Genomic DNA, 14,336 nt, shown 5'->3' with positions numbered 1-14,336 from the left:
CATGCCTGAGCCGCCACACTTACTTTCCAAAATCCTTTTTACTTATTTTTGATTAAACAACATTTGGTTCTGAAGAGATGGCACTGTTTAACAAGGGACTCAAGTGCTGTCCCCAGCGCTCACGCTGGTGTCTTCCAGCAGCCTGCGACTTCCGAAAGGCCTGATGCTGCTGGCCTCTGAAGGCACCTGCATGCATGTGCACATACACCTCCTCCTACGTGTACTTAAAAGTAGCAAAAATAAATCTTAAACAACTAATAACCTTTTGTTACATTTTGTTTATGTTTATGCCTGTGTTGTAGCATGCTCATGGGAAGGCCAGAGGATAGTTTGTGGGAATCAGCTCTTCCCACCATGGAGGTCTGGAGGATCTAACTCAAGTCTTCAGGCTTCATGTGAGGCATCTTTATCAGCTGAGCCATCGGCCAGGTCCAGCACCCTTTTTAAAAGCAGGGTAATACCATGCTTGATCAAGCCAGTTTCTACCGTTGTATACTGAGGCTGGAATCAAAGACACCCACATCAGGTAGCTCACAACTGTCTGAAACTCCTGCTTCGGGGGATCTGACACCTTTGGCTTCCATGGGTACACACACACACACACACACACACACACACACACACACACTCCCCTCCTCCCCATGCCCCACTCCCCTTCCACCCGCAGACTTCCTTCCCCACAGCTCTCTCTAGCCTAGGACTACTACTGACCGCCTGCAGGTGGGAACTCAGGGCTCGTCCTTAGAGACCAGGGTTCAAGAATCCACTGCTCAGGTCTGTCAGGCAGGGAGGACTTCACTGGAGGAACTTCCTCTGCAGGTGGGCACGCCTTGAGCAGTGACAGCTGTGGGAAGAGCGTGTGGTTCTGTCCGCAGCCAGGGAGAGGCAGGGTGGAGCTCCACACTGGCAGAGAGCACGGAAGATGTGTTTAGTGAGCAAAGTCAGTTCTACTGTTTTCTTTCAAGGGTGTGGCTGTGCTGGGGGAATGGTACAGGACTGGTCACCCCTGAGGCTCTGCCTTCTTGCAGGCCAACGCCACTCTTGTATTTTTGCCTGGGATCCCATAAAGCTAAAGCTTGTGCAGGAGCACTAGGCTGGAGGTCGGACATTCTCAGGCTGGTAAACAGTCCCACCAGGCTCTGGTACCTCCATGTCTGCCCTGCACTGCTCCAAGGGGCTGTTGCAGCATGGCACTTGGCACTCTGACTCAGAGAACCAAAGTGCCACATCCTGCACTGGGGACCTCTGGCTGAACCTCTTTCTACACATTTATGCAATGGGAATGGCAATGATAGCAGAGGTTACCCGGGTCACGTGATACCTTTAACGCTGCACACCTGATAAAGCAGACGCTCTTGATATGTGCAGCTGGAAGTAAATGGGAAAATCCACTGCAACTAGAGACGTGCCTCGGCTATCATTAGGGGCGGCTTCTGTGGAAATGGACAGCAGGGTTCTCCTCTGGAACTCTTGAAAAGTCATGGAAAGTAAGTGAGCCCAGGAGAGCCAGGCTCATGGCCTCAGGGCCACATGGCAGGGACTCCTGGTCTTGTTCCCAGCCCCTGAAGTCCCTGGAAATGACCGAGAGTGCCTCTTCCCCACACTTCCCGTTGCAGTGTGGGTGGCTTGTGCAGTGAGAACGCAGGCCTCCAAAATGCTGTCTTCTAAGAACTATGGGGGCTCAAAGGTAAAAGCACCTACCTCGGGACCCTGGATGTGATGTGCCTGCTGACCATTGCTCCAAGGAAAACAGCTTGGCCTCTGTGCTCATCCTGCCAAAGGGTGCGTCCGAGATGCCATTATGAAGATGCTAAACACTACAGAACAGCTGGCTTGGACTCTCCAAACACTGTGGGTGTGAGTTGGGCATGTAGCTTTCTTGGTAGTATGATCAGTTAGCATGCTTGAAGCCCTGGGATGCATCCCCAGTACCACATAAACCAAGCATAGCGGCACAGGTCTATAATCGCAGCGCTGGGGAGGTAGGGCAAGCAGATCAGAAGTTCAAGGTCATCATGGGCTAAATAACAAGATCATGAGAGCCCGGGCTACATGAGACCCTGTCTCAAAATAAAATAAAACAAAAACCAAAACCACAAATAAACTAAAGATGTCATAGATAAAGATGTCAATAAAATAAAGAGCAAAAAAGGAGAAGAATGACTTGAGGTTAAACAAAAATTACATAAAATACCTGATTAAGTCTTGATGGGTCCTGAATCAAAACAGAAGACGAGGGTTGCTTAGATAGGCCGGCTCAGCGGGTAAAGGCACTGGCCTCTAAGCAGAGCAACTGGTTATCCCACAAATCCAGATAGTGGAAAGAGAGAGCAAACTCCTTCAAGTTGTTCTCTGATTTCCATGGATGCACTGTGACATATATGTGTGCACATGCACACGCAATGCAACACACAGAGTACATACATAAATAAATGTACAAAATGATGAAATGAACTACTAGAGGAGAAAGGACAGCGTTAGGTGATGGCATGTGAAGCTTCTTGAGTGTTGATGTATCACATATCCACATCAGTCAAAGGGCTAGCCACTAACATCTGGATAGAGAAGGATTGGACAGACTGTGGCATATACATATAAGGGAATATCACTCCTTAAAAGTGGAGGGAAATCCAACATGCTACAAGGATGAACCTTGAAGATGCTGTGCTCAGTGCAGGAAGCCATTCCCAAAGGTCAAGCACAGCATGGTGCTATTATATGAGGTACACGGAGTCATCAGATCCATGGAGCCAGAAAGCAGAAAGGTGGTTGCCAGGGGCTGGGAAAGGAGGAGGTGGGGAGTGATTTGCTTTGCAGAGTCTTGGCTCTGCAAGGGCAAAGAGCTCTGGAGATGGGTGGGGGTGGTAGTGGTGAGAAACGACGTACATGAACTCAACACTGACTTACTAAAATAAAACCTAAAGCGGAGTGTGAGCCTGCCTTTCATCCCAGCACTTGAAGGCAGAGGCAGACGGATCTCTGTGAGTCTGAGGCCAGTTTGGTCTACAGAGTGAGTTCCATAAAACCTCAAAAGGAAAAATGTCAAAGGGAACATACCCAAGGCGCTACGATCAGGACGGGTTGGGGAGAAAGAGGATTAAATGAGTAGGCAGGCAGGGAACAGAAGTGGGAGCCAGACCGCCTCGCTGTGTTCCTTTTAATATTCTTTCAGTGGCCGTATTGCCTAGTCAAACGTTAAAAGTGTAATTACAAAGTTTAAAAATAGTTCTTTTAGTCTTGAGAGAAAAAAAAAAAAGCTGTCGTACCTCCATGAAGTGCTCCTTGAGGGGCTGTGTCTTTATGTGCACATATGACCATTATACCCACATGCTACGGGGATGGGGTGGAGATGGGGGAGGAGCTGTCCGAGGCTCCAGGTTGTCTAGGGAACACAGAGATTCGCGAATATCCAGATGCCCATCTCTCTGCGCCCCTCAGAGCGCCTTCTTTGGAGACTCTCCCACTATACCCAGTCTCCACAGTAGGCCAACAGAAGTTTTAAGAGGTCCTAGTGGCACCCCTTTCTGTCCAGACTTAACCAGTTAAAATGCAGCTTGTCACGAACCAATCAGCTTGCTCTTCTTCAGCTTCCCTCTTTATAGACTGCTGTCAAAGAGCTGGGCCCTGGGGTCATAGACATTGCCAAACATCAGTGTCCCTCAGTATGGGCCTATGCACAAGAATCTTGACAGCTACAAAAGCCCGAGTTCAGAAGACTTGGGAGATATAATGAAGAGGGACTCAATAATTTCTCTATCCCACACGACAGCCAATGGCAACTTTGTCATTCCCTCCACAGGGAAGTATAGTTCGGGTTCCCCCCTACCCACTTCAGTACTAGGGTTTGATCGTAGATCGTAAGCCCTGTAAGAAATCTAACTAACGGGAGAGAATCCTGGAGAGGCCTCTGCGGGGGTCTGGCTGACCAGTCACGGATGCAGACAACAGCCCGCATCAGCTGTCCGTCATGGCAGTGAGTCACGGTGTACACCCGGCTCAGTTAAGTCTTCAGGTGATGACAGCCCCCACCTGACTGTAACTGCGTGGAGATCGCCGGCAAGCACTGCCCTGGGTTCCTTTTCAGGTTTCTGACCCACGAAATCATGAACATAAGCATGATTTCTCCGAGCAGCTAAGTGTGGAAGGCACCGTTGTGTTTTTTGAGACAAGGTTTCGTGTAGCTCAGGTGACCCTCAAACCCACTGAGTAGCAAAAGAGCATGTCAACCTCCTGACCCTCCTGATCCTCCTGCCACCACCTCTTCTTTTAACCTTTAAATTTGATTTGATGTTTATGTGTTTTGCCTGCATGTATGTGTACCACGTGAGTGCCTGGTGCCCTTGGAGGTCAGATGGGAGTTGAACCCAGGTCTTTGGGAAGGACAGACTGAGCCATCTCTACAGCCTCATCTGCTTCTACATCTTGGGTGCCGGGATTACAGGTAGGTTCCACCATGCCTGTTTCTATAGCGGTAGGAACTGATCTCAGGGCTTCGGATACACTAGGGGAACACTTTACCAACCAAGCCACAGCCTCAGCCTTGCAGTCATTTATGAGCAAACAAACTAAAGACTCTTGCTAGCTTGTTTCTCTTGCCCCACAGAAAACCGTATATTCGTAGCAACCAGGAAGAGAACAGGATAAAAAGCAAGGACACATTTGTTGACTCCTCTCACAGGCCTGAGCCTTTCTTCACACCACCTCAGAAAGCCTTTCAGGTTCTGAGAGTCAGAGACGATTGCTCCTTTGTCCAAAAGAAAATCACTGGGTGATGGTGGCTCACGCCTTTAATCCCAGCACTCAAGAGACAGAGGCAGGTGGATCTCTGTGAGTTAGAGACCAGCCTGGTCTACAGAGCAAGTTTCAGGACAGGCTCCAAAGTTACATAGGGGAACTCTGTCTCAAAAAACAACGAGGGAGAGAGAGGGAGGGAGAGGGAGAGAGAAAATGCATCAGGCCAGATGTGATGGAGAACCTTTAATCTCAGTACTCAGGAGGAAGAGACTAGCAGATCTGCGTAAATGCAAGGCCAGCCACGGCTGCATAGTGAGACCCTCTCTCAAAGAGGGAAACAAAAAAAGATGTCTTGGTTCAGAAGGGGATAAGACTCCATTTAGTTGAGGGTTAGATCATAAAGCTCTTGTTCTCTGATACTTGCTTGAGGAAAACTAAAATCAGGACTGAAGGATTGGGAATTAGAGAAGGAAGTTCAGGGTCAACTTGGCAGCTTGGCCTTGCTGGGATAGAGATCTTCAGAGTAGCTGTGTTTAAAGGGTTCAAAGCGTCCAGATTGCTGCATCCTATACATTAGTTCTGAGAACAGCGAAACATGGCATTTAAAGTGGAATTAAACAAGGAGTTTTCATAGAAACTTTCAGCGACAGAGAGCTAGAGGAAGGAAGCCTCTGAGCTTCACGTGGGCAAATCACTCCCCTTAGTTCTCAAACGACCCCGTGAGGACTGGGGTTGGGCTCTCCAGGAAGTCAGTAGCAAGGCAGAGAAGTAAATGTCATAATGCCTTGGAGAATCTCTACATGAGCCAGGCACTTAACACAACATCCCTGAAGTGACAGCCCTGACTCTATCACCTGGTAGGATACAGAGAGAAAATTGGTGGGGACTTAGCTATTTGTCCCAGACTACACCAAGCTATGCAGTGCAGGCTAAAAAAATAATCTGGCTGGAACAGCGAAGGGGAGGAGAGGTGGGCGGACAGGCATCAGGTCCCATTTGGCCTGGAGCCCTGAGACAGAGAGAAACTGGGAGACACCAATGAGCCATGGCACAGAGAGGTGTGTGGGTTCCTAGAGGACAGCGAGTCAAAGGCTCATTGACCTATGGGTTGAGTGGACTCCCACCCACCCACTGGGATAGCATCTCACTCTCAGGCCACCTATAATGGGCTATCCGACCTAACCCCCCCCCCCAAGTTAGACGTGAAGCCACTGACACCAGAGAGAAAAATGGACGTGCTTTAAGTCCCCCAGTTTGGCAGCAACAGGACAAGACAAAGTACTCCTGTCCCCAACTCTGGGCAAGTTTTTCCTGCCAACTTCTTACAGTCTAGGATGAACAAGGGCTTTACCTAGGATCCCTGGCCTGCAACATCTAAAATGGACAGAGAAGGGGAACTATTAATAATTACACGGAGACAACAGGTACAAACAGGACTGCCCCAGGCAAATGGGACACATGGTCACTCTGGCGTGACAGCTGACTGCCACCCACTAGACCTCTAGGAAAGCTTCTTTGGAGCCTTACGGCCTAAGAGCCCTGAGAACTAGTTACCGCTTTCCTCATGAGGTAAGGAGCCAGAGCATGGAGGAACCCTGAAGGTCCTGCCTTCCCAGGCTCTTCAGGGTGCCTAGAACTGGCTGCTCCATAGCTGGCCTCTGTCCCCACCTGTAACTGTGGATACGTAAACAAAGGCATTCCATTTGTCCTGTTCCTGCCTTTTCGAGGTCAAGGGCTCTGCCAAGTCCCACACAACTCTAGTTCCAGGTGCCTCTCACTGGCAATACCCACTGAACCAAAGCTATCATCACTATGGGTTGTGACTATCAAGCCCTTTTATGAACTTAAAGGCAACAGGGTAGAGGTATGGGAAAACCTGTCACTCCTGGCCTGGAAGCCAGGTCACTGTGGAAACATCTGGAATAGAGCCTATGCCAGCAGAACCCAGCCCAGATTGTGGGCTCACACCATAGCGAACCCATTACATAGTTTTTGAAGTCTTTAACTTTTAGGGATTTTGTTATAAATCAGAGGTAAGGGGGACACTGGTTAAGGTCTCCAGTGCTTTAAATTCATGAATGAATGAGCTAACAGGGATCTGGGTGATTCCTGACGCCCAAGGGTTTCTGCTCCACCAGCCTCTTCCCTGATAAGAAGCTCATTCTGGGCCAGGATTAGGATTCTGGGCCAGGATTAGAACATGTTATATAGTCTAGGCCAGTCTATACTATCTAGTCCATAGTGATGTGTTAGGAGTGAGCGTGTGACCTTAGAAAATCCCATCAGATCGACACTCAGGATTTTCCCTGAGAATCCCTGGAGCCTCCGGATGTAGCATGAGACCCACTCAGTGAGATTAGCCCAGTCAGGCTTATTGTGAATGGTAAGAATAGAAGAGATTTGTGTTGTGTGACGAAGTTAACGGTGGTTTGTGAACGTAGCCATGAGAAATGCATTGGCATCGTCTTAATAAGCGGTAAAGTCCGCAACGAGACCCAGGGCACAGCTCTTTAGGGGACTCAGCAGCACTGAAGAGTGGGAAGCTCTGACCCCAAAGGGTGGCTCTCGGCCCTCAGGGCATAGCAGATTCATCTGAACCCGGGAGCACCAAAGTCCACACATGTCAGGTCCACACCGAGAAGTTCTGATTTAATCGTCCTGCAGAAGGTCTGAAGCACACCATTTGCAAAGACCACTGACTATCCTAGTGTGTAGCACCGTGGAGAACACGGGATCCCTTCCTTGCCCTGCCCTCCTTTGGTTCCCTGTCCCTCCTGTTAAGCAATGGGTGGGATTGTTCCTGAGATTGCAGGGCATGGTTTTGTAAGCATTTCTTAAAAACAAACAAACATGTGTATGGCACATGTGTAGATGCCCGAAGAAAACGGCGGGTTCCTTGGAGCCGGAGTTACAGGTGGTTGTGAGCTGCCTCATGTGGGCGCTGGAAACTGAACTTTGGTTCTCTAGAATCAGCAAGCACTCTGAACTGCTGAGCCATCTCTCCAGCCCTTTCTTTTTCCATTTGTTGGGACTGGTTTTTGAACCAGGGCACAAATGCTCTGCCTCTGAGTTACACGTGCACTCCATTTTCTTTCCTTCATATCTGGAAACAGGGTCTTGCTAGCCTGTAGCTAACTCACCTGGCAGCCTTAAATTTCCAATCCTTCTGCCTGAAGCTCCCAAGTAGTAGTATGACTGGCCTGTGCCACCGGGCTTGATTTATATTTCTAACCAAAGCAAGCAATTATATTTAATATATAAGTATATGTGCTGGCTGGTTTTGTGTCAATTTGACACAAGCTAGAGTCATTGGAAAGAGAAGGGAGCCTCAGTTGAGAAAATGCCTCATTAAGGTTGGCTACAGGCAAGCCTGTAGGGCATTTCCTTAATTGGTGATTGATGTGGGAAGGCCCAGGCCATTGTGGGCGGTGCCATCCCTGGGCTGGTGGTCCTGGGTTCTGTAAGAAAGCAGACTGAATAAGCCATGAGAACAAGCCAATAAGCAGCACCCCTCCATGGCCTCTGCATCAACTCCTGCCTCCAGGTTCCTGCCCTGCTTGAGTTCCTGTCCTGACTTCCTTCAGTGATGGACTATGATGGGGAAGTGTCAGCCAATTAAACTCTTTCCTCCCTTACTTGCTTTTGGTCATGGTATTTCACCACAACATCAGAAACCCTAAGATAGTACATATATAAATTTTTTTAAATAAAATATAACATTTGGGGCTGGAGAGATTTGGGGCAGCAGTTAAGAGTATTGGCTGCTCTTTCAGAGGACCTGGTTTTTATTCCTAGCACCCACATGGATGGTGATTCCCAACTGTCTGTAACTCCAGACCCAGGAAATCTGATGCCCTCTTCTGGCCTCCTCAGGTCCCGGGCACCCACATGATTCTCAAATATACATGCAAACAAAACATCCATACACATAAAATAAATTACATTTTAAAAATAAATAAAATTTCTAATTAAAGAAAAAACAATACAAGCTATATAGTTATGTGTGGACTATATAATTGTGCATAATTACAAATCATATAATGAAGAATATATATTTTTATTTATTTATTATGTATACAATATTCTGTCTACATGTATGCCTGCAGGCCAGAAGAGGGCACCAGACCTCATTACAGATGGTTGTGAGCCACCATGTGGTTGCTGGGAATTGAACTCAGGACCTTTGGAAGAGCAGGCTATGCTCTTAACCGCTGAGCCATCTCTCCAGCCCAAGAATATATATTTAATTTATAAAATTATGTATCTATTAAACACTTGTCACAAACCTAATAGGGCTGTGGCAGTGGACGACATAGTCACTCTTTTTTTTTTCAAAGCAGGGTTTCTCTGTGTAGCTGTGGTTGTCCTGGAGCTTGCCCTATAGATCAGGCTGACCTCGAACTCAGAGACCCACCTGCCTCTGCCTCCTGATAGGTTGGGTTTAAAGCCATGAGCCACCAAGTCATTCAACTTTAAAAGGATTTTAGTTGGAGAGCACTGTTCTCACCACAGCCTTTCCAGTTGGAGAAACTGAGGCCCAGAGAGAGGAAATAACTCATCCGGGTAGTGGGGCTCAGAACAGAGCCTCGAAGGAAGCCCCAGTCATCCCGGATCACACTTACTGTGGCTCTGCTTGTTCTGGAGCTAGAACTTTGCTCTTCGAACGCCCCTACCTTCCTGTCTTGGTTTCCAGGTATAGGTAGCAGGCAGTCTATGAAGTGGGCCAGGAATCCGCTGGAGGTGACCTTGAGCCGGGAGCTCAAGTGGCAGGAAAGGTTTGACAAATCACGATAAGGTAAAATCTGCGGGCCCCAGAGGCAGCCACCTGAGACTATCGCATCTGGAAAGCAGCCTGCGGGCTCTCTTCTGCCCTGAGCAGGTGCAGGGTAGAGGGAGGAAAAGGTGGAGAGGTGAGGGGAAGAGGGGGAACAAGCAGAGGGAGGGAGTACGGTGCGGAGGCGTGGTCAGTGGGTGGTGAAGTAGGGTCGGGGAAATGCCCAGTGGTGTTTTAACTGGGTTACCTGGAGATGCAGATCCTCTGGGCCAACTTCCCTTCGGTAAAACAAGGTTCTAGGCAGTAGCCTACGAAAGGACTCAGGACTGAAAGGGTAGACACGCACGGGGCTAAGAAACGGCAGGCAGGCAGCACCTCTAAGGATGGGTCAGCCGCTTGCGTTCAATCCCAGCTCCCCCTCTACCTTGCTTACTCCTTTCTTCTGGCGTGTGTGTCGCTGACATCTCCCACCTGACAGGAGTGCATTATGGAATGACAGTGGCCTAGGACAGACCTGTGGCTCAGCAATATCCTTGCCGCTCTTGCTCTGTGCTTCCCTAAGGGACTCTGCTGTATATCACCCCAATCTGGTCCCGGGACTCCAGACCCAAAGTCAGGGCTTCGGTTTCCATACCCACAGAAACCTTTGACAAAGTGTAAAAGGAAAGCTACAGAAAGAAGTGATGGTCTAGATAAATGTCCATCAAACATATGTACTGTGTTTGCACACATTAAATAACTTTTATGACTGTGTTTTGTTTTGTTTTTTGAGACAGGGTTCCTCTGTGTAGCTGTGGCTTCAAACTCATAGAGATTCTCCTGCCTCTGCCTCCCAAGATCTGGGTCTAAAGGCCTATGCCACGGCTGCCCGACTATTTAATAACTTCTGAGGTCAATTCATAGGTTAGATTTGTTTGGGGGAGGGTCTTCAAGAATTTAAGTGATTTAATTAGCTTGTAAACAAACAATTATCTTGTGACACCTCTGAAAAGTAAAGAAATGAATGGGAACAATATTTTCCAAATTCAGGATGGGCGTTAGTTCTGCAGCAGATGAAAAGGCCCAGAGAAGGTGCATCTCCCAGCAATCAGCTACGGGGGGTAACATTTCATTCCTGAGCTAGAGGTAAGGCAATGGGTTATACTCTTTGCCTCTTCCTACATCTGAAAAATTTGTGGCAAAATTTAAAAAAATTTTTTTTTGTAAGAGAAAAAAAGAACCCACACACCCATTTCAAATTGCTTTCTGGCAAATATGTATTAAATGTGAAATGGAAATATTTTAATATGATCTGTGTACTGTACAGTAGGGGCTTCCAAAAGTACAACGCTCTGAATTTACCCAACACTGGGTGGGTTACTAACAATAGAATTCTAAACCGTGGTTCTCGAGGCTGAGAAGTCCAAGGTCAGATTTAGCATCTGGTAATAAAACACTCTCCTAGATGGGGTCTTCTTGCTGTCCCTCATAAATGACAGCAGGGATGGTGCAGCTCCCTCAGGCCGCTGTTGGAAGGGCACTGATCTGATCTACCAGGAGGGCACTGATCTTATACACCAGGGCTCCACCCTCACAACCTAGCCACTTCCCAAAGCCACCTCCATATAGCGTCATTCAGGAGGTTAGGATTTCAATAGATGAATTTTGCCAGAACATTTGAACCATAGCACCTGGGTTCTGGTTCTACTGAAGAGGTATGTATAATCACCTGCCTACTAGAGGCCCAGAAGACCCCAATGCAGGGCCAATTGTCAATTTTGCATTGAGTATAGGCCTATCAAATACAAATTTATGTATTCCTCCCAAGGTGCTACAGGAGCAGTAGATACAAGACTTTAAGAGAAAACCAGACAGTCCTAGAAAAGTAGGAATCATACAAAAAAATTGTAAGTCTGGGGGCTGAAGACATGGTGAGCAGTTAAATACTTTCAGAGGACCCAGGTTTGGTTCTTCAGCAACCACATGGCAGCACGGGATGAAGTTCTGCTCTGATAGACTTAGTGTCCTCCGAAGAGGAGTTACCTTCCAGGCGGTGGTGGCGCACACCTTTAATCCCAGAACTCAGGAAGCAGAGACTGGCAGATTTCTGTGAGTTCGAGGCCAGCCAGAGCTGTTACACAGAGAAATCCTGTCTTGGAAGACAAACAAACAAAACAATAACTGAGAGAGAGAGAGAGAGAGAGAGAGAGAGAGAGAGAGAGAGAGAGAGAGAGAGAGAAGAAGAAGAAGAAGAAGAAGAAGGAGGAGGAGGAGGAGGAAGAAGAAGAGGAAGGAAGGAAGGAAGGAAGGAAGGAAGGAAGGAAGGAAGGAAGGAAGGAAGGAAGGAAGGAAGGAAGGAAGGAAGGGGAGATACCAGAGAACTAACCATCTCCCTCTGTCTATTGTGGGAGGCCAAATACTACTGTGGCATCTGTCTGGAAGTTGAGGAGGAGAGCCCTCATCGACTTGCTGGACTGACTGGCACCAACTGTAAGAAATACATGGGTGTCATTTAAGCCACTCAGTTGCTGGTATTTTGTTATGGCCACTGGAGGAGCCTGAGACAAGACCTGGCTCCTTAATGGTCAGCCAGGGATGCTGAGTAAACGAATGAATCTCTTTCTCTGGATTGTTGTACTCAAACAATCGGGACTAGGGGGTAACCAGAATAACCATGGCATTGCCATCATAATTATCATTGCTATTCACACCCAAGCAACAGTCACCAAATGAAAACATAATAGCATAATAAAACAAGATACTTGGAACAATGGAGCCGCGCCAGACCTCACGCCCTCAGTCTAAACATGTCTTGTGGGAAGACCGTGGTGCAACAGGTACTGTCTACTGACGTGCACATACTAGTGTGGTGGGTCTGTATCTTTGGGGATGTATAATTAGTAACTGAATCCCTGGTCCTTAAAGTTTAGTCAAGCCCTCATAGCCTGTGGTCCACGGCAAACGGAACTATAGGAGAGGCTTTTAAATAAAAAGCTGAATGCGCCCCCCCCCCCCCGCCACACACACACGCCTCAAGTCCAGGTGACTTGACAAGTCAGGGACTTCCAGGATCTGGGAGCTGTGAAAAGTGTCTTCCCAGGCACTTCCGTCACTGATGGTAGAACTAGCATCGCTCCTCCCACCTCTGCTAAGCAGAGGAGTTAAACAGCAGCACTGGCAGCTGCTACAGCAGTAGCTAGAGATAAATGGTTGGTTCCACATTTTACTCTACCATTCCTCCTCAGCCTACAGATTCCCTGTCCTTTTCAACCTCCTCCTCTGCCTGGTGCAGGGTTCCAGCGGCCACTTCCAGCTACCAGTGAAGACACCCTGGAGTTTGTAGGGTTTGATATGAAAATGGCTGAGGAATCTTCCTCCTCATCTTCTGCATCTTTACCAACTGTTGCAGCCTCGCAGCAGCAGCAGCAGCAGCAACTTAAAAAAAGAGTATATTAATTCTTCGGTGCATTGTGCAAATGGCCTGGCTAAATCCTCTACCATAGTCTCTAGCTTCGTTTAAATAGCAAGGCTGGCTCTGCTAAAAAGTCAGTGATCGAGAACTCTAAAGGTAACCCTAAAACTACACAGATGACACACTGCAAAAGCTAAAAGACACGGAGGAAGTTCTTCAGAATAGTACCTTTTTTTTTTTTTTGGTTTTGGTTTTTTGACACAGGGTTTCTCTGTAGCTTTGGAGCCTGTCCTGGAACTAGCTCCTGTAGACCAGGCTGGCCTGGAACTCACGGAAATCTGCCTGCCTCTGCCTCTGAGTGCTGGGATTAAAGGCATGCACCACCACCGCCGGCTTCAGAATAGTACTTCAATTAAGTACAATTTAGAAGAACGCAGGCAGACTGTAGAAAATCTTTGTTTTTATAAGATTTCTGCAAACTCGTCCGAGCAGCTGAGACAGGTCTGTGAAGATCACATCAAAACACAGATTCATCCATTCATGGAGGATTCATTGGCTTGTGTTCTTCTAAAAATGGTTGATAGATGCTGGCAAAATAACTATAAGTAGCTGACAATGATGAGCATTTTTCTTGTTTCTGGATAGAACTTACGTTCTTCAGAATCCAGTGCTACCTTCCACTTGGGACATAGGACAGGAGTTATTTAGGGATCATATTATAAGTGGTCAAAAAAGTCAAGAGGAAAACAACCGATGGTCCCCTACTCTTGGTTGATTGAGAGAGGGGGACGGGGCGGATGGCAAAACAATTGACAGAAGTTTACTTTGAAGCCTCTCAGCACTTTGTCTGATTTGCAAATTCACCAAGACTCTTTCGAACGATGACTTTTGGAAGAAACTAGCCGGCTTTATGCAGCTGAAGGTCAGAGGTCAATGCGAGAAAGAGAGACCCCGAACGTCTTCGTGTGTTAGTGAATGCCTAGGAGGGGTGAGTGGACAGACTTCTTCCTTAGATCCGCCCACCCAGGAGTCATTAACGGTTACTGCTAAGTAAATTCTCGGTGGGCACTTAGCAGAATTCTTCAGAAAGGGCTAAATGACCTTACACAGTGCTCAAGATTTGCCCCCCCCCCCCATCAGCTCTTCAGTAGAGGTCACGTGGATCGAGTATATCAAAGCTTTTGGAAGTACTATTGTTATTAGTCCTGAAAAATATAAAACCATGCTATATTTTTTTTAAACCAGCTTCCCCCTGATTTCCTTATAAGAAAGAAGAAAATATGGCTGCTTTTGTTTGCTGGGCCATCAGCAGGTATCCATCTGAACCCATCCCTGCTGGTCCCTGGCTATAGGGACTATCACACCACCCATTAGTCACTCCAAGGAATTTTTAGGTAGACAGACCAACCATTACACAGCCCTCTAGAGAGAGCAAGA

At 47.6% G+C, this 14,336-nt stretch overlaps 1 pseudogene; it reads left to right on the top strand.

Moving 5' to 3' along the window:
• The first annotated feature begins 12,257 nt into the window (after nt 1–12,257).
• Nucleotides 12,258–13,871, top strand: LOC125400810 (cullin-4B pseudogene; annotated as a pseudogene).
• Nucleotides 13,872–14,336: the final 465 nt, after the last annotated feature.

Source organism: Myodes glareolus, chromosome 24 (genome assembly GCF_982192425.1).
Source record: "Myodes glareolus chromosome 24, mMyoGla1.1, whole genome shotgun sequence".
In the NCBI taxonomy this organism is placed as follows: domain Eukaryota; kingdom Metazoa; phylum Chordata; class Mammalia; order Rodentia; family Cricetidae; genus Myodes; species Myodes glareolus.
This window is presented reverse-complemented; position numbering and strand designations above follow the sequence as displayed.